The 19,492-nt window shown below is 40.8% G+C and overlaps 1 protein-coding gene across 2 annotated transcripts in view; it reads right to left on the bottom strand.

Annotated features, from left to right (window-relative positions):
- b3gat1a (beta-1,3-glucuronyltransferase 1 (glucuronosyltransferase P) a) overlaps window positions 1-17,910 on the bottom strand; it is a 61,238-nt gene extending 43,328 nt beyond the window's left edge. For both annotated transcript variants that reach the window (XM_083886310.1, XM_083886311.1), the window contains exon 1: window positions 17,538-17,910. The gene's annotated coding sequence lies outside the window, so the exon portion shown is untranslated. The remainder of the gene's footprint in view (window positions 1-17,537) is intronic.
- Between the last annotated feature and the right edge of the window lie 1,582 nt (window positions 17,911-19,492).

The raw sequence follows: 19,492 nt of genomic DNA, 5'->3' as shown, positions 1-19,492 counted from the left end.
CTGTGTGTCTGTTTGTGTTTCCGCACTTGCCAATATGACCAACAGAGGCCGCCAGAGGCTTGTTGCGTGAATGGGGTGAAGTCTGCCATCTTGTCTTGTTTTGTGTCTGTGGTGACACAGTGTGATGCATTTTACATCATGACTATCCGGTCCATTCTAACCCAATTTAATATTCATAAAAGCTCACATGCAATAAAATGCATATTAAACATGGGTAAAAGAAGAGCTGATATTTAAAAACAGACAAGGAAGAGGCCGGTCCAATGTGCACAGACACTGTTTAATGGATCTTAAAGTGTATGGGCCGGTGTAATGAGGCTAAAAGAGGGGAAATGTGTGCTCATATTTATGTGTGCCCATTAATCTACGTTTTGCACTATATGAAGACAGACAACGGCGTAACCACTAACTCCTGCATAGACTGCAGGTGAGGTGGAGGCACAACAGCTATTCTAATAAAGCAAGTAAGCTGCAAACTTTAGCTTAAGGTATTATCTCCAGTTCTCTTAAACATGAGGTTAGGGTAAATTGGTGTGTGTGTGTGTGTATCCACATAAAAGCTAAGGTCAACAGCAGTTTACTAGCAGATGAAAGAATGGACACTTAAACTGATGAGAAACGTGATACACATATAAATGCCATGTAGGTTTGTAAGATGAGTGATTTACTGTCCAGGAACATAATGGTGATGCTGTTTACTTTAGTGACACAATTCATTTCATGGAAACCTTTACTTTAATATGTAAAATGGTTGCTGCAGTAAGATGGAATATTGCAAAATGTGACTTACACATGACTAGCTTGATATTAAATGCTAGCTGTAATAATATCAATCCCATCCAAGGTGCCCTTGAACAAGATTATGTAACCTAAAATAATAGTGAAGGGGAGTGCTGTCCTATTTCTGTTCATATCCCCCAGCACACAATCAAAAATATCAAGCAGATCATCAAGATTCAAACTATGTGGCTTTCGTTAACATGATGCACTTTCTGCCAATGAGCTTGTGTCACCTTTAAAAAGAAAAAAAAAAAAAAGTGAAGCTATTTCATAAAGACGGGGAATTCATCTTGTGTTTTCTAGGATCAGCAGTAGATTGGATACAGCACGCTGTCTTCTGAGGCTGTAGATAATATAACATTTTGATTGAGGGCTTAAAAGAGGCTCCGCCGCAGTTCAAATCTGTAATTCTTCACTGAACACAGACATAATAGGCGAATTAGGTTGTTTAAAAATGCAGTCATTTTTCAGAAGACTTTTCCAAGTATTGAAAGGACTGTACATTATTCCTCTTTCCTGCCTGTGACGTCCAACTTAATGTCTCTTTTCTCCTCTCCAACCAGCTCTCTCTCCTCCCATTTCAACACACTTCTAACAATATGCATTGAAGCCTCCAGTTGATACGGGCTTCAAATAGAATCATTTCTCCCTGCTGCCATGCCTCTGCACTGCTTCTAATGCAAAATGTGATTTAAGTCTCCACAGCCTCCTTCAGCCACATCTGTCTCATTCTCACTGCACATTTTAAAGTATCAATTTGGGGCCTTATTGAACCCGGCTTAAAGTGCAAGAAGCAATTTGTCATGCAATTCATTGCTCAAGACAAAAAGTTCAGAAGCATTTTATGAACTCTGCACATAATATGCAGCCATGGGAGCATGTGCAGATAAGGGCTCTCATAATAAGGACTCTGTCCTTTCTGGTCAAGCTGGGACTTCTTCCAAAGCTCCTATACCCTATTCAACCCGCAACAAGGACCGTGGTTCCCATTTATCATTGGGGCCACCAAGCCCGAAGAGGTTGTCTAGTGTTGATGAATGCAGCAAGCGCTTCGGTCCTCACGCTGCCATCCATCACCATCTGTGGATGTACAGGATTAAAGACAGACAACTCTTGCTGGGCAGCCTTTGGCGCTCAGACATCTTGTCTGAGATCAGTGACAAATCAGGTGCAGTTGTGGCTTCATAGCTTCAATTTCAAGACAATCCTTTAACACACACACATACTGTTCCATGTTGACTGCAGAGTGTTCAATATTTTACTTTGCACACTTTTACAAATATGGGGTTACATTTCCAAGTATTTTGTCTGTGAAAAGGCAATACAAGGGCTATTATTTGTGTAATGGGAAGTAGTAGTAATAGAAATAATAATTAGCATTGTCATGGAGTTGTGTGTAAATGATCAGAATCAGAAGGTTTAAGCTCTTAACATACTGTCTGTAATTCAAAACATCTGAAGGCAACACAAGCAGACAAAATGTTTAAAGATTCACTTTTGTGGAAACTTTGTGACAGCTCAGACTTGACTAGGTCAGACACACTGGTCTTACTCATTCAACCGCTCCTCAGCTGTCACACATAAGCCAACACTGCATACTCTAGGTGAACATGTTGACAAGGCACTTTTGACACAAAAATGGAGCCCGGATGTGTGTTTGCAGCTGCAGCAGAAAACCTAACACACATCACAAATGAGCCTTTCATCTCTCATGCTTGTTTCAGAGCTGCTGATCACTCCAGCTCATGTCACATCTGTCGCACCCCTTTGGGAAATGAATGCCTGTACTGTAATTGCAATTTGGATTAAACATCATAATCTATAGACATTGTGGCAACTGTGATAACAATCATTTTTAATTTGCAAGAGCTTGTTATTTTGCAACTTCTAAAATAAGGTTCAAGTTGAAATGCACAAGCTTGTTTCTGGATTTCACAAACCCACTATTAGATAGACAAATTGCTTTCCCCCCTAGATGAGGAATGACACAATCTCACCTCTATCTGGCAGATAGGAAACTGGAATGGACCCTGTCCATCTCCCTGGCCTGACTTTGAATTAACCTCTGAAATACCAGCAGAGGTTAATCTGGAGATACATATCACTTCAACAATTCTCCCTTTTCCCTATTTCTCTCACCATCTTCCCCTCCATCTCCCCCATCCCTCATATTCTTCTGTTCAATTAACAGAATGGAATATGGATATATTGCCTCTGCAGCTCATCCCATGCATCACTTCCATCTACCTAATATCTGACAATGCTGCAATTACATTACAGCCTGGTGGTATCATGGTTGTCAGTGTCAAGGTGATACCATGTGAGATTACACCTACGTGTTCACTCACAATAACCTCCAAACTGTAGTGGGGGAAAGTGGGGCTCTGTAGTTGACACTAAGACTTGAACGGTCCTTGGTGCCTTCAGGCAGAATGGAGGCCCACACAGATGATTTTAAGGCTGCTAGCAGCATGGAGATGTAGGCTGGTGCCCCAGAGAAAAGGCTCAGGCGCACGGTCTATTCAAGCAGGTAAGAAAATCTGTTCTTTCTTCTGTGAAGGAATGCCACGCACACATCTCTTCACCTTGAGATGCTTCCTTGGCCGTACAGATTTGAGTCAACATTTTTCAGCAGTGAAACAAAAAAAATAAATACATCTGCGTTTGTATCTCTATTGGCTATGAGCTCTGTGGGTGCATAAATGATTTTCGATTAAAGTATATCTTCGGCTGCAAAGCTCACACAAGGTCTACTAGGATTCAGGCACTCTGGCAGAATAAATATCAAGGCTTATTAGTTCCTATTGTCCTGATTTAGATGTAGGTGCACATTTTACATAACTTCAACACAACATCGGTTATTTCGGTTTTGCTTTGCTTTGCGTAGGTGTTAGTGATTTATGATTGCACAATAATGAAATGCACGGGTTACAAAAACAGGATCACACTTGGAAGAAACTCTTAGTTATCAAAAATGTAAAAGGTCTAAACCGACAGGAGGCAGAAAAATACTCTGATGGATGAATCTCTGAGAGATCTTCACAATACTAATAATGTATGCCTGTACACAATAAAGAGCAGTATGGATAGGATTTTATTGACTGGATGGTTCGCGAAGCAGAGAGCTGTTGCATTATCTCCTGTGATGACAGAGTTTCTCTAAAACTGGTCTATAACGTTGCTTTGGCTTAACGATCCATTCTGTATTTGTGTTAGAATGCACAGTGCCTCTGTCTTATTGTCTTGCATGAGAAAAAAAGACATTGGCACATTTTTACATCATGCCCGTCTGCTGCTCTAGATGATAGGTTTATGCGAAGCTACTTAAAGCACAGTGTACTTGGATGGATTACCATGGATTAAACCACGTAAGATGAAGCCTGTTGGCTGATGTAGTGCATCAAAATCACCGGGTGTCTCATTACTAACCTCTGATTTCACAAAGTCCAAGGTAAGCCAAAGCAACATTTGAACTTGTTTTACTGAAGCAGCTGAAACAAATCTGTCCAAACACTATCTCATGTAGATAATCTTCTCACTTTGCTTGTGTCAGCAAAAAAGCTACTGAAAATGTAAACACTAGCTATTTGTAATAGGGGTGGGATATTCGTACAGTATTTGCAAAGCTTCTTCTTGCGCTTGAGCTTGTGCAAAGCTTTGTCTTTAATAAACCACAACTGTTAATACATAATATATTGTCTAGTTATTACATCTTTACTTTGTTCTTACCATCATTAATTGTTCTACTATGCGGCTACATACTGGACCACTGTACAGATGCTGTGCTAAGAGAGAATAAAAAAGACGCTGCAAAAATGCACAGATGAAAAAGATCCCACTGACGCCGGAGAATCTGCAGGTAGTCTATTTTCCAAACAAAAATACATTAATTTGAAGAAAGTTAAAAGGGAAAAGAGTGAAGTGACAACGGCACTGGGAAAGTCTGACAGACAAAAACCACATTGTGAGAGTTCTAGCTTCCCTGTGAGTCTTTTTACTCAAACCAAAACGGGGACAAAGCACAAATTGCACCGTGCTCCATACTTTCAGAGAGACTCAGAGGAATGTACTGTTCACACTTAAATAAAAATGGATGAGACTTTGAAAGCAAAACAAACATGTAAAGGCTTACATTTCAAAAGAACTAAGAAGAATTGTAGTGTTAAAAAAAAAGTAGTCCTCTTCTTTCCCTTTTGTGATGCCATTCTCTCAAAGAGGGTTTTATATTTTTTGGTGGAGAGCGGACACAGTATATTTAGACTTTTAAATCGGGTGGGGGAATGTCTTTAAGCCCTGATTACAATGCAGCGGATGTCACAGTGATTAGAAATAATTGGGATCAACAATGATACTACAGTTATTGTGCATATTCAGCATTCCAGTATTACAGTCCTCCAAAACCTTGAAAAATTGTGTCTTGAAGAATAAGTGGGCTTCATCTTTTGGAGGACTCAGTCTTTGACTACTCAGACCAGGAACTGTGTGTTCCAGGAGACCATGGATGATCCAATTTCAGATGGTTTGTCATAAGCGTGTCCCTCCCTTTCTATAGCATCATCAACAATGGATGTAGTTGCGGATAAGAAGTAATTCATACTAAATGCCCTTTTGCACTATGGTCAGCCACTAGCTTTCTTTTTAAAGCTTAGCTTCCTCTATCGCATCCCATGTTGCTTGAGAAAGAATGACACATTTCACAGCTGTAGCTGAACTTAAAATGTTACCGTGGTCACATATGGTGCATGAAACCGAAAGATTGCAGCTTGAAGTCTAATTGAGGTAAACTGTGGGTAAATTCAGAAACATCATGTTCTGTTCTTAATGTAACAAAAAAAAAGTTTAGATTCTGCAACTGTTCTGATTTGCGTGTCTGATTTAGAGTGATCACCAAAAGGTATATACTGTATGTATACAAAATGTTGAATAACCTGATAATGCGGGATTGCACAAAACAATTTTCTTACATTTTAGCAGAAACGTTAGCTTTTTTCAGCAACATCCAAAATGGCAGGTATACTCATTATTATCAGTGAATAATCATTGGCTGCTGAGACACCTGCGTTGTAGAAGCTACAAACGTGAGGCTGGAAGTGAAACATTGACTATAAATGTATAAAACTGCAAAGTTGTGTCATCTGCCTACGTTCACTTTCATTTTGTGTCGGCTTCTATGACAACTGCAGGCTATGAGTGTGATAACAGCGTCCTAGACAGCAGCAAATATCACACAACCTGTTCGCAACGAGAATATGTGAAGGATAGCGATGTGTGACCCTCGTGCACACGCACACCAACATAAAAGGCTCGCATACACAAAGCACAGCAGGAAGCCAGATGCAGAGAATGTGATGAAAAAAAAACAGTGAGACATCTCAATGCTCAAGCTTTGTTTCTCTCAGCATGGTAAATACCATATGTTGCTCTTTCTCTCCTCACTGCATTTTCCATGTATTTATTCACCGTCTTCATCCTACCATTCAATCCAGTTCGCCACTGACAGCAGCTAACTCTATACCAGACAGCTCTAAACCACAGTCTTTTAAATGTGAGGAAACCATATACATTAGCTGCAGGACATATTCTGTATCTTTCATAACATGTATGCAGATTGTAGCACAGCGTGGATATAAACCTGTGAACCGCATACACCCAGAAATAGATATCTATTATCAGTACATACATGCATTTCATTCGCAGTATCGTGTGGTGGGAGCCATATTGATTTTCATCCCTACTTTGTATGTGGTCATAGCGCTTGTTTCCCCTCGCTGTATTTGAACTCACCATGTAAGAAACCACATTTGGACAGTGGCTGTCTAGCGGAGTGATTAGCGTCGTGAATGCAATGAGCTGGACTGTGAATTACAAGAGTTGATGTGATAGTCCTTTTCATCAAATGTTATTTGATCAGAGGCATTCATTTATTATTATTATTATTATTATTATTATTATTGTTGTTGTTGTTATTAGTATTATACTTTACATTTAAACATAGATGCTGCTTATAAAAGTGCCTCTGAAAATAGGTGTTTTTAATAAACTTAATTTCTCACACGCATAACAAATCTTCAATAAATTGAATGATGAGTACAATAGGAACTTAAATAACTCGGAGAACTGCTTTTGTTGTTTAAACGTTATTGACCTGATTTTAATCCACTCAACCCAGCTAGGGTTAGGAAAAGAAAAAAAATTGCAGCAGGGTAAATTGTATAATTGTATAATTCATTTATGATGATTTTTGATTATGCCTCATGTACAATCCAGCCTTTGTTATGCCTGTGTGTTTAATAAAACTGTCAACTTCATTTTACATGGTGCAGGCATAACAACAAACATGCGCACACACAGAATCCTAAACTGTCACTCGAGGGCTAATTTGGATTTACATGAAAAAGGAGCCACATCTTTCACTGCAAAATGTTTGTCAAAGGTTTGTAATGACCCTGCTGCTCCCTTCTGCCCAAGGGCTTCTGATCACACATTACAGCAGGTTGAGTGTTATACATTTTGGCAGTGTTTGATTTAGTACTTTTCCTTTAAGTTGATCATAAACAAAGCAGACACTCTGGTCTCATTGTTCCTCTTGGGGGGAAAAAAAGAAGAAGAAGCTAAACAATCAGTGCTGCCAGTTACTATAGCTCCCCTATTTCCCCCTGACTGATGACTCACCTCCACGTGTCCTGTGGTGTGTAGACCAGACGCGAGTAACAAAATCATAAACCAGTCAATTAAACTGGCTTCCTTTGAGTGTCCCCCCAGGAGCCTGGATGTGTTTTCCTGCTCTCATGCTAATCGGATATTTAGAAAAAAAATAAAATAATGCACTGTGGTGAATCCTGGTCATCCGTCCTTTAATTTACTTTGTCACAAACCACTGTCAAAGATGTTCTCTCATGCCCATCTGTCAGAACATGACTGCCTGCTGCGCAGTCTTGTTTGTCTCAGACGAGAAAAAGATTTTCTCGGCAGCGATTGCTTGGCAGTAAGTGCCAAACTTAGTGATGGTTTTCCAACTTGTCAGATCCCATCGCTAGTGTTTGATTTGAGAAGCATTGACCCTGATTGCAGTGGTGGGCAGAGCAGCTCCAAGCAGCGGAGGAGCATGCAGCTCTGCTCTCAGCCAAAAGCACAGCATGGTTTCTTTCACTTGGTCTTTGAATATGAGCATGTCAATAAAGCCATTGCACACGGCTGCATATAACCCTCTGGCATGATTGCTCCCCCGACTGAATCAATGCAGCCTCTGTTTATCTCATTAGCTTGTAGCGTGTAATCAATCACACAAGGGCATTTGTTTCAGCCCTCAACCCACTGTGAATTATAACTCAACGTCTAACCTCAGTGTGAACATGTATTGTCTACAGTTATCTGGCGATGAAGCTTCACTGAGCTGCACGTAACTGAGCGCAACCTGGCATTCATTCAAATGATCCAGTTTCAAGACACATATGTACAGCACACTTGCTCCAAATCTCAGAAGAGTAATTAACGAGATGCTTACTGCGTCTGTGTTTGCACTACCACAGTGTGCTGTGTTCATGTCTTCCCTTTATTGTTTTATTAAATTGTCCAAACCTTGAACTAAGACCATTTATACACAGTTTATTCGCTATTTGAGCCCCAAACTTAACAGCTAAATGAAAAATGAAAGTAACAATAGACAACAAGAGGAAAAGGAATCATTACAACCTGGATAAAAGTAAAATATAGTAGTTACAGGCTTGTTTTTGTGTTCATGAAATGTATCAGGACAATGTGAACACTATCAAACTGTAGGCGGTCAGTGCCAAAGGCCAAGTACCAAATGCTGCCGCTGCCACTTTGATCACTGCAGAGCATGTTTGACAAATCACCCCTTCACACAGATGCGCCAGCAGCAACACAAGTAATTATTACACTTTCAGTGATACCTAGATGGCATTTAATGGAACTACTAATCTATCCACTCAGCAACATCTCACAGTAGTAATTTGAAACAAATGTCTCTGGCAGCATTCTTTTCCTCTGTTTGCTCTGTAATTCACAAAGACCAAGCAGACATAAACAAGACATTCACTTACGTCTCCCATGGAAACAAAACCACTACAATACTGATTCATTCTGAGTGAAATCCTCTCAAACTCTACTGGAGTTCTGAGTGGAGACAGTGTAATAGGTCCCACAGCGCACTGTTCTGTTAAAAACAAAAGCAGACACAACCATTTGAGAAATCACCTGCATGACAGAAATAACCATCCCTGAAACACCCAGTAGCTAAAAGTAAACTCTGAACAAGGATATGAGCTCCTGGAATTTGTTCAAACTAACCAGTGGTTTGAGAAATGCAGCTACTCAGACTTTGTGACATGATAATTCAATAACACAAATAGAGCAATACAGGAGAACAGACACAGTGAGGAGATGCCTTAATTGCATGAGCTTAGATGGGTTAACGGAGAACTAAATATTACATTTCATTGCTTTCTATGACTGGAATATTTTTAGAAATGCATAAACTATCACTTCACAGCATCAGAGTTCAGAGGCACTACGCCTCAAAAATATATCACACACTCTTTTGCCCATTAAAATGATTCGTCTTAATATAAAAATACAGAACATCCTTTGAGGAGGCACTAAAGCCCAGCTGATACAAACTACAGATTATACCGTGTGAATGCACAAGCCATTGTTCAACTTCTGCCAAGATAATTCCCACATATTCTCAAAGTGATAATATAAAGAGACAAATTGTACTCAGTAGCTGTAGCCTCTGGGTTGCCATGCTGCAGCCCTCAGGACTGCAAATCAAAACTGTATATCAAACTTGCCGGTTAAGGAAGTGCAGGAGAATGAGAACGGACATCTGTTGTTGTGTGTTCATTTCTCTTCATTTTCTATCTGTATTTTGCAGTTTGTTCGCGGTAATTATTTTTTATAGCCGAGAAGCTTAACAAATTAATGCTGGTGCAAGGTCAGGCTTCCTGCTCGCTACTGTTAATCAGAACTCAAGGCAGAAATGGCGATGCATGTGGATGGTGGATAAATTCCACCTTGACCTTTCATTTCTGACATTAAATTAATGTTGACAGAGCTATAGATTTCTGACTGTTTTACACAATAAACTACATAATGGAGGTTCCTCTTTGCTCAGGTGGCAGGGATTGAGAGGATTTGTCTGGAAATGTATATTTCTTGTTAATATAAGTCAATGGAAAGCAGGACTGACCATATATTAATGGCTTATAGGCAACAGCATCTCACCATTCATGAGGGAACCGGGGACACTTTGCATGCCAATGATTCAGAGACACAGCACTGTGAGGGAGACATAATTGGCGCCACACTGCAAATGAAATATCATGCAAGCGACGAGAAGAACAATAACATCAGGCTAGCTAAGACTTGTTATCTTTCAGTCCTCAGTACGACAGTTTAGAACCTCTGAACAATTCTTCTGCCTGCCACACCTGTCACACATTGACAGAAATACAGAACATATACAAGGGAAGTAATATACTGTAAATAAATTCCTCTGCCAACTTCGACACATATATTTCTCCTCTTATTTTAGTTGTTTTCTTCAGCTGGAAATATAAATACAGTATGTCACACAAAAAATCCATCCATCCATCTTCTACCACTTTATCCTCCACATGAGGGTCGCGGGGGGGCGCTGTGCCAATCTCAGCTGTCATAGGGCGATAGGCGGGGTACATCCTGGACAGATCGCCAGTCCTTCACAGGGACACATATAGAGACAAACAACCGTTCACTCTCACACTCACACCTACGGTCTATTTGGAGTGTCCAGTTTGCCTAATCCCCAAACCTGCATGTCTTTGAACTGTGGGAGGAAGCTGGAGAACCTCCACACACACACACACACACACAGGGGAGAACATGCAAACTCCATGCAGAAAAAAACCCTTGTTCCGACTGCATCAAGAGTGCTAACCACTACACCATCCGTGTGGTTAAAAATAAACATATTTCTAATCAAAAGTAATTCCTCACTGAGTGCATTTCAGTCAGTCAAAACTGACTGCTGCCTATTTACCTCTGCTTACCCCAGAGAAGAAAATTATATAATTAGATTGGATTAAGATGATTTTACCGTGGTAGTAAATTAATTAATTAGCAAATTAAGCATGTATGGATATAGTGCTTTAAATTAAAAAAATTGGGTTTTCGTAATTTGTTTTTGTATGATATGATGTTGATCATCAGTTTTAAATGAGATTGGTCTCGTACAACAAAATCGTGTAGAAAATGATTATTGTCATTGGTTCGACCTGCTTGATGCTGATGATGTCTCTCTTATGGCTACTACATGTGTGCAAAGCTCCCAGATGATCAAAACTACACCAGTGTGAGTCGGAAAAAAATGGTAAAAGCAAAAAAAAAAAAAAATTCTCTCAAGCTCCAGTTCCCATATACTTTGCCAATATTATGCTCTCAAGAAAATGCAGAGCAGCTCAGAACAGTAGCCACAAACGAAGGCGGATTCCTGTACATGTTCCAGATCACTGTGGCTAAATTAGACCTGTACAGTGAAACGTCCACGAACACGAGCACAGCATGGAGGCCTCCTACAGCAGATGATGTGAGCATGATCAAAGATGACCTGGAGGAAGATGTTGGGAGACAAAGTCAGTTTGTTCTAAGCATAGAGCAGCAGAGATGGGATGGAATGTTACAGAATGCAGTAATCTACACCTTGATGGCTTTATATGGTGTGCGATCGGTTGAAAAAATAGCAAAACATTGTAGTTCCACTTAACTCCTGTTACAACTTTTATTAGTCTCATTTGTCAATCAGAATAATGTGTTACAAGGTGCTAACGACAGTTTGACCTACATGATGAGGCCTGCTTAACGTGTAGAGGCATATTGTTCCCTAACTTGGGGAAGTGCTACCGCGAGGGCCCTATTCCCCCCCTGAGCTTCAGCCTCATTTTTGGGATCAGCTGATCTTAGGGTCCGTGAAAGAAAGTAGGTCAGAAAGTTAAGGCAGAGCAAGGCCATGAAGACACTTGTAAACATACAGTAACGGCTTAAAACGGATCCTGCAGTGTGCTGGGGGCCAGTGGAGTGAAGCCAGACTAGGAGAAATGATGTCAAATTCTCCAGGATTTTGAGAGAGTTTGCTCCTGCCTGGGAACGAAGACGTTTTTGTTGTGCTGCGTCGTTGTGTAATCAGTGAGTAATTGCCACAACGATTCTTGGAAGGAACCGAATGTTTCACAGACAGAGTATAAAATGAAAAAAAACAAAAAAACAAAGAAAAGCTGTAGAAGACTCACAACAAGATAATTCCCAGTTGGTAGCAGCTTTTTTCGTTGAACAGATTCTTACTTTGGTAAGCGTAAATATGATTATGACACATTCTTTTCATCATACATCTGATTGTGGAACTTATTTATTGCCTTATTTTTCTGTTTTGTTTGATTATGTTTTACTTAACAAACACAAGCCTCATCCACAGCACTCACCACACTTGTCAGGTCACATTATCTTTGTGAGGACAATGTGATACAAGAGACGACCTTTTTATGTGACTGACCACAGACACCTACTGTTAGATATGCTTTAGCCTCAAACTTTCTCTTTTTCTCCCTTTTTTTGAGCTGAACAAGATGTGCTGTCTTCATCACACTGTTTATATCTTAAGCTCATTTTGTCATGAATCGGGCTCCATCTTTTTGCTCTCTTATGTTATATAATTTCTGCATTGAAAGAAAATATCAGAAGACAGGCAAGAAGGATATGAGGGAGAATTCTATTCTTGGTCACTGTATGTTGCAGAATATGGGTTTGACAGTGGAGGAGTTAATGCTCGAGGGCCGGGTCAGGAGCTTTGCTTATTGTTTGTGTCTGTAAATATTGTGAACTGTGTGTGTACCTTATTTGTGTGTGTGCGTGTGTGTGTTGGGAGTCTGCTACACTGTACACTATGTGACTGTGCATACTGTATACAGTGCCCCCAGTCTCATCTCTGCTTAGTCTCCTAATCTCTTTCAGCGGGATGAATATGAGCACAACTGACATCACACTGCCAGCTGTCCGTAATGCCCTTTATTTGTTATATAACATAACATAAAACACTATACTGTGAAACAATAATGCTGTTAATTGTATTAGTGTTCAAACCTGAACATCTCCTCCATTCACATGCGCGGTAATGTTAAATAATAATAAGATTGTCCTCTAATTTGACTTACAAGTGCTCAGTATTCTCATACAAGAAATTAAAAGTAGAGTAGTAGACAATGTGGTGACACAGTGACACATTGACACAACACGAAATTACATTAAATAAAATATATGTTAGGGCTGTCAAAGTTATTGCATTGATGTATTAATGCTTGCGATTAATACAGACGAGATTAACACGATGAAAAGTCTGAGTACTTCTGGTGTGCGCTGACCTCTGACATGAAAGCCGGGAATTATCCGCGTGAAACAGTCACTTGCCTACAGTCAGTCAGACATGAGAGACAGAGATAGTAGCTGAAGATGGAGAGAGGTGAGGGATTGTTGGGCAGTACTACTTTACCTGGGTGTCATGTCATGATACAATTAAACAATGGTGTACACTGTCTGATTACTCATTTATTTAGCCATTAGAAGAAAAGCAATCTTTTAATCGAATTAATTCACTCTTATTCACTGTACCTTCAGGACTGCTCCACATCATTCCCTAAATCATCACTGCATTTCAAACCTCTTTCGCAATTCAAGCGTGGGGTGACGGCCTACAAATTGACAACATTTGGTAGCCTTTGCTGAAAATGCTGTACGAAAAAGAGTAAGGATAAATTCCGTAGTTTGGAGTAATTGAACATCTAATTATTCCTTGGTGCTGGTCACTCCAAACTGCTTTAATGTACCTCAGGCAAACAACTGCTGTCCCTGGAGGGTGAAAAAGCTGCTGGAAGAGATGGCAGAGTCTCAGCCAGCACCCGGCTGAGGCACAGTTTACTCTAATTCCTCTGCAGGTCTTTAATGAGCCAGGATAGTGGTTGTCTTAATAGGCAGCCAGACAGATTTTAAGTGCCCCATGGAGAGTAATCCACAGAGGTAAAGCATCACAGTCGTAAGGCCCAACAGATTGCTCTTAGTCTTTATTTTACTGAAACTCTGTCTTTAAGCAGTTCATTATAAAGGGCAGTATGTTTCAAACTTCTGCCTCTGGGGCCATGGCTCATGGTCAAAACCATGCCCTCACATACTCTTTTATAATATGTGTATTTTAGTTTTTTTTTCAGTTACTGTACTTGCAGGAGGACCTGGAATACACAGATTACACTCACTGCATTGGTTACTGTTATCCATCCATTCAACCATTGTCTTCCACAGGAGGGTAGTGGGGGTGCTGTGCCAATCTCAGCTGACATTGGGGTGATAGGCAGGGTACACCCTGGACCGTTCTCCAGTCCATTGCAGGTGCCACACATAGAGACAACCATTCAACTATTCACTCCCATTCTCACACCTAAGGTCAATTTTGATTGTCCAATTAACCGAATCCCCATATTGCATGTTTTTGGACTGTCGGAGGAAGCCAGAGAACCCGGAGAAAACCCATGTTCACACAGGGAGAACATTTAAACTCTGAAGAAAGTCCCTTGTTCCAACCAGAGCTTGAACCAAATTTAAACAATTGCTGTACTTGGGCATAAAATAAAAGTACCACTAGCATGTGTAAGCTCATTTGAATACAATGTCCTGTCATATGCATATAAGTATATGTATGAATCAGTCATGAGTCGTGAGAATGTTCCTCCAGTGATGTAGTACATTCAAATGATAGCTGGTAACATTTGCATCATGCACTTGTCTACTGTCAACATGCAATTCTTGCTGTCGATCCTGACAGTTGGAACGCTATGATTAATATTCATGGTGATGGAAATTTACCAGGGAAATGGTCCCCACGGTAATCACTGCACTTGATTTGTCTTTATAGTCTGCTGCTGAATTCCCAAACCTGCAGTGGCTTTTACATCTGGATGTGCAACGTGACCGAGTGTTTTTCCAAAGCCTTCAAGAGCAATGCATAAGAGACTATACCATTTGCATGTAACCACATGCTGTACTGTATGCACTTCTCACTGAGGGTTGTTCAGCTATCTAGTTTATCTCTTGTCTGCAATAAAGACAATGATTTCTTTCCACCCCTCTGTTGCCTAAGGCTTGACAGCTTCATTTATGAATCTGCAGTGAAATTCTGTCACCTTCAAGGAGAAACCTACAGCACACACCTAACACCTAATCAAACACAGATGAAATTTTGGTTCAAAACCTCCAATCTGTGAGTTCTCTATGTCGGTAGACATTGTGACAACCCTATGCTGCCGTCTGTTTCAAAACCTTCGCACCTTTGTCAATAGCTTTCACAACTTCTGCGCAAGGTCTAATCCCTCTGTCTTCTCAGGGCTTCATGCACATTATTACACTGTGCAATGATGTGTGAAATGTGCCACCAGTGTTGAACATGTGTACTCCTCACATGGACATGCAGCATGTGCATTTCTTTCAGATAAGATTGTGCTAATAGTGTATTGTCTAATATGTGTAATTACAGCGGTTATTTAGGGATTTAGTGTCATTTAATGCTTTAATGCTTGTCATGAATAATGCTTATTCTTACTAACATAAGTATTGGTAAATCATGAATTGCTGTCATGATGCATATTTAAGTTGACGTTAAGTAAAAAGCTGTAGGATATTAAGAAATAATAGTGTTATTTTTATATTAACAAAATCCTATACTTAAGTCGAGATACAAAGTCAAGCTATGCTATTTTTAATTAGATTTGATGGTTATAAAACATTTAACTAAAAAAAAAAGATGAATTGATCAAAATAAAAAGGGAAATGGTTTGTGTAAAGCAGTCAATTATTGTATTGTATTGTATTGTACTGCATTCTATTCTATAGCCCACAATGCACAGTGGCAGAACTGCAGACACATTAGGTGTGTATGTATCGTGCTCTTCAGCATTTTGTGTTTTGTTTTGACCAAGGGGACAGAGGCAACCACGAACGCAGAACGAAATGACAAGCAGTCCGCTTCCATAAATGTGATCTGGATGCTATTTGCTGACACATGCAAACTGAGCAGAAACTAAATATGCACTGTACATGGTCAGTGAGTGCAGCGCCACAGAAGCATGCGCTCACCCAAGTGAGAAACAGCTGGGAACACACACACAGCTCCATTGCATAGGGCTACTGTATGGGCTGAGGAGCAGGGTGCCAGGTGTTGCTGCTATTATATAAATAAAAGGGTGTTTTGAGAGAGAGGATCGCATACAGATCATTTTTTTTGTTTAACAGACGCACAGCCCTGCAGTGACCAGAGTTCAGTCCTCCTTACAATACCACAAACACACATTCTCATTCTTCTACACTTATGGCTCACTGAAAAAAACAATTCAATTATGTTGTTTTCCCCAAAACAATTACCAAAAAATATCACCTATTAAGTATTGATTAAAAAATGCCTATGTTTCTTTTTAGGTGCAACACTTTTTCACATACACAGCGGCTTGGTTGTGAAAACAGGAGCTTGAGAGAAAGCGTATTTGTCCAGTTTGCCTGATGTCATTATGGGTGTCAGCATGCTACGCCATACAAAGAGAGAGGCTGATTTGCACTGACATGGGAATAAGGACTTATGACTTGAGCCCAGACCTTTGGAACCATAACCACAATGAGCACAATTTTCCAATGAGATGACTCGGAGTTCCTGCTCACTAAAGACACCGAATAAAGCACTGAGCCCTGTAACATCGATATTGTCAAAGCATGTTTCACTGCTCTATTGCCCCCATTGCAATAATGAAACTACATTTCCTGTCTTTTCTTGTTATAGACACAATTAACTATAACAGCCAACATATGTCGTGTCATGACTGTCATATTAGTGGACAATGTCGGTTGAAACAATGCACTTTTTTCTTCTTTCCAGGTGTAAGGATCAAAGTTGCTTGTTTAGCTGTGCTGGTCCAGAGAACAACCAGTAGAACAGCAACCCTTTTCAAAGAGCCCAGCTTTCAGAGGCAGGTGTCAGGAGTGAGAACCTACAGCCCGTTTAAGTCCAACTCAAGCAGTCCTTTTCTCAGGCCAATTCACCTTTTTTCTCCACTTCTGTGGACAAGTTGTTATTCTCTGTGTGGACGGGGTGAGCAGCTCCCCAGGGTCACCAGTGGAAAAACAACTCTGACAGACTTTGCCTTAGAAAATACTCACGGCATTCAGTTCCATCCCTTTTTTTTAAGTCAGTGATTTTAATTCTATGACAGGGATCTCTTCTGATGGTTTAATCTGCATTTATCTACTGAATTTAAATTCTAATCAGACCTTTTGCTGCAACAGCTCTGATGGTCTTGTTATCAGACAAAATCACCTTGTGCCCTTCCGCTATCTCAGCGCTCATCATGAAGATTATCAGTGATTCATCAGGTTGACAGTGACTGTTACTCACCCCCCCCCCCTCCCCACCCCAGTTCTTGCCCCTCTGCAGCATGCAACATACAGAGATTTCACCCTCTCATTTCCACAGTGCTGCTGTGCACAGCAAACACAGGGACAAAGATGGCAATCTCCCCTCTGCTGTTCCAAGCCTGATCAGCATGGAAATTGGTTCATCTCTGTCAAGCTCACAAGCACGCTTTCAAGTGCTCTCAGCTCTGAATCTGACCTGTCGACCAATCAGGTACACAGAGGGGAGAAAAACAAAGATAAATTGGCATCATTATTTTTACCTCATTCAGAGACATCTGTGTGAGACTGCTATTCCCAGTGAATGCGGCAGAACGACTCCCATTCATTCTAGAAATCCTGTTTTTGTCCCTGCTGTGTGTTGTCACCCCCTTCCTCTTCCTTCTCCCTTGTCGAAAGAGATACAGCGTTTAAAGCATCCCCTTCTTTTATTCTGCCGTGCCAGCTGACACCCGCCTTCATGCCTTGGATGATGGAGATAAAAAAAGAAGGTGATATAAAGCAAAGAGAGGACACAAGATCCCGGGATTTATTTTCCTGCCCTCCCTCTCTGCTCTTCTTGTGCTCACACACGCTGAAACAGGCGCATGAGGGGAGACGTCAGAGTCTCCCAGGCAGCGATGTATGTGTTTTGCTCCGTGGCTCTTCACCTCTTCTTTCTCTTGCACTGTCTCCCCCTCCCCTTGCTCTGTATCACTCTGTCCCTCTCTGTCCAAGGCTCATTGGTTCACACAGAAGAGGGCTACTCCGTCGCGACGGGTGAGACAGCTCTACGCTGGCAGAGACATCTGTGAATGTGCTTATGTTGGGGGACTGAAGTAGCCTCTTAGCTAAGATTGAGACCACCCTCCCCTCCTCCCATCCAGAGATGGGATTTCTAATGGCATGTACCATTAAAGCTCGGAGCAGGGTGGGCTGCAGCACAGAACGCAGAGAGGGGGGATGGAGAGAAAGCAAAAGAAGAAAAAGGGGGAGTTGCTCTGGGAGTGGGAGATGGGAAGAGAGGCAGAAAGAGTGGAAGGATGGAGATGAGGAGTCCAAGAAGAGGATGGCATGGTCAAAATCGTAAAGGAAGAACAATTACACAAGCTTTAGCCTCTATGTCTTTTCTTGGCAGCTTCCCTATACTGCAAAGATTCTTCATATAGAAACAACAGCTTGGTCATATGCAGAATCAATGTATAAGGAAACACCATATGCCTGTTTTGGCAGCGGTGGATTCATTTTAAAAGAGCAGCACGACTGACTGCACAATATTATGCCACATATTCAGGAACATTTTGCAGAAATTGTGTGCATTGAACAAAATGTTGCATACGTCAGAGAAAATTGTCATTTTCTCAGCATAATCTATTTCTCCAGATATCACTGTAGGTTTACTGATTAGCAGATCCTATCTAAAGCCAAGTCCATCTCTGAATAAAGAGCCTGTCTGTTGGTGAGGCGAGGTGAGAGAGTGTCTGCTGTGACCATCTAAAAAAACATGTACCTCCGCCAGCTCACCTCCTCTGAGCCTGGAGACCAAACCTGGCTCTCAAAATGAGCTCAGCCTGTAGGGCTGGAACAGGAAGAGGTGGCTCTGCTTTAGGGGAGTACGTTTCTGGACCTCACACCACCAATGACACAAGGGAGAGACTTAGAAACTGACATGATTGTGAGTGCACGAGTGCATTACATGCATGAAAATGAGCACAATGCCACAAGAAAACACTTTTAATTATGTCTTGTAAATTAAAAGTCAGACTACTTTGCATTTTGCCCTTAACCATATCAACATGCAGGTGGCATCCAAAAGGGACTTGACATCACTAAATTGCTGTTAACACAATAATGTGTGCACATCTGTAAGCCTGGATTACCCGAAGAAAAGCCCTGATGTAGCATGTGCATGCCACATTTTGCTGCGAAGTGTCATGCAGTATTTTGAGCTTCAGGCTTTCACTCAGACTTGGCCTGAGGTGCTGAATCCAAAAAAACAAAAAACAACACCAGTGCGTGACACGGGTGTTCAACACAACAAGTTACTGGAAAGGATGATGCTTCAGCATGGGTGAGACCAAAATGTAAAAGAGGTTGTTTGATGGTCAAAGGAGCGTTTGTCTATGAGTGCACACACAAACAGCTCAAACATTCAAGCCCAGTTACCTGTGTTAATACTGTGGCTGATGTTTAATATTATATTTGTACATATTCTGAAGCTATAATATTAGAATTGTAT

The sequence above is a fragment of the Microchirus variegatus genome, assembly GCF_963457635.1.
Source record: "Microchirus variegatus genome assembly, chromosome: 3".
Classification (NCBI taxonomy): domain Eukaryota; kingdom Metazoa; phylum Chordata; class Actinopteri; order Pleuronectiformes; family Soleidae; genus Microchirus; species Microchirus variegatus.
The sequence above is the reverse complement of the archived record's forward strand: the minus strand, read 5'-3'. Positions and strand labels throughout refer to the sequence as shown.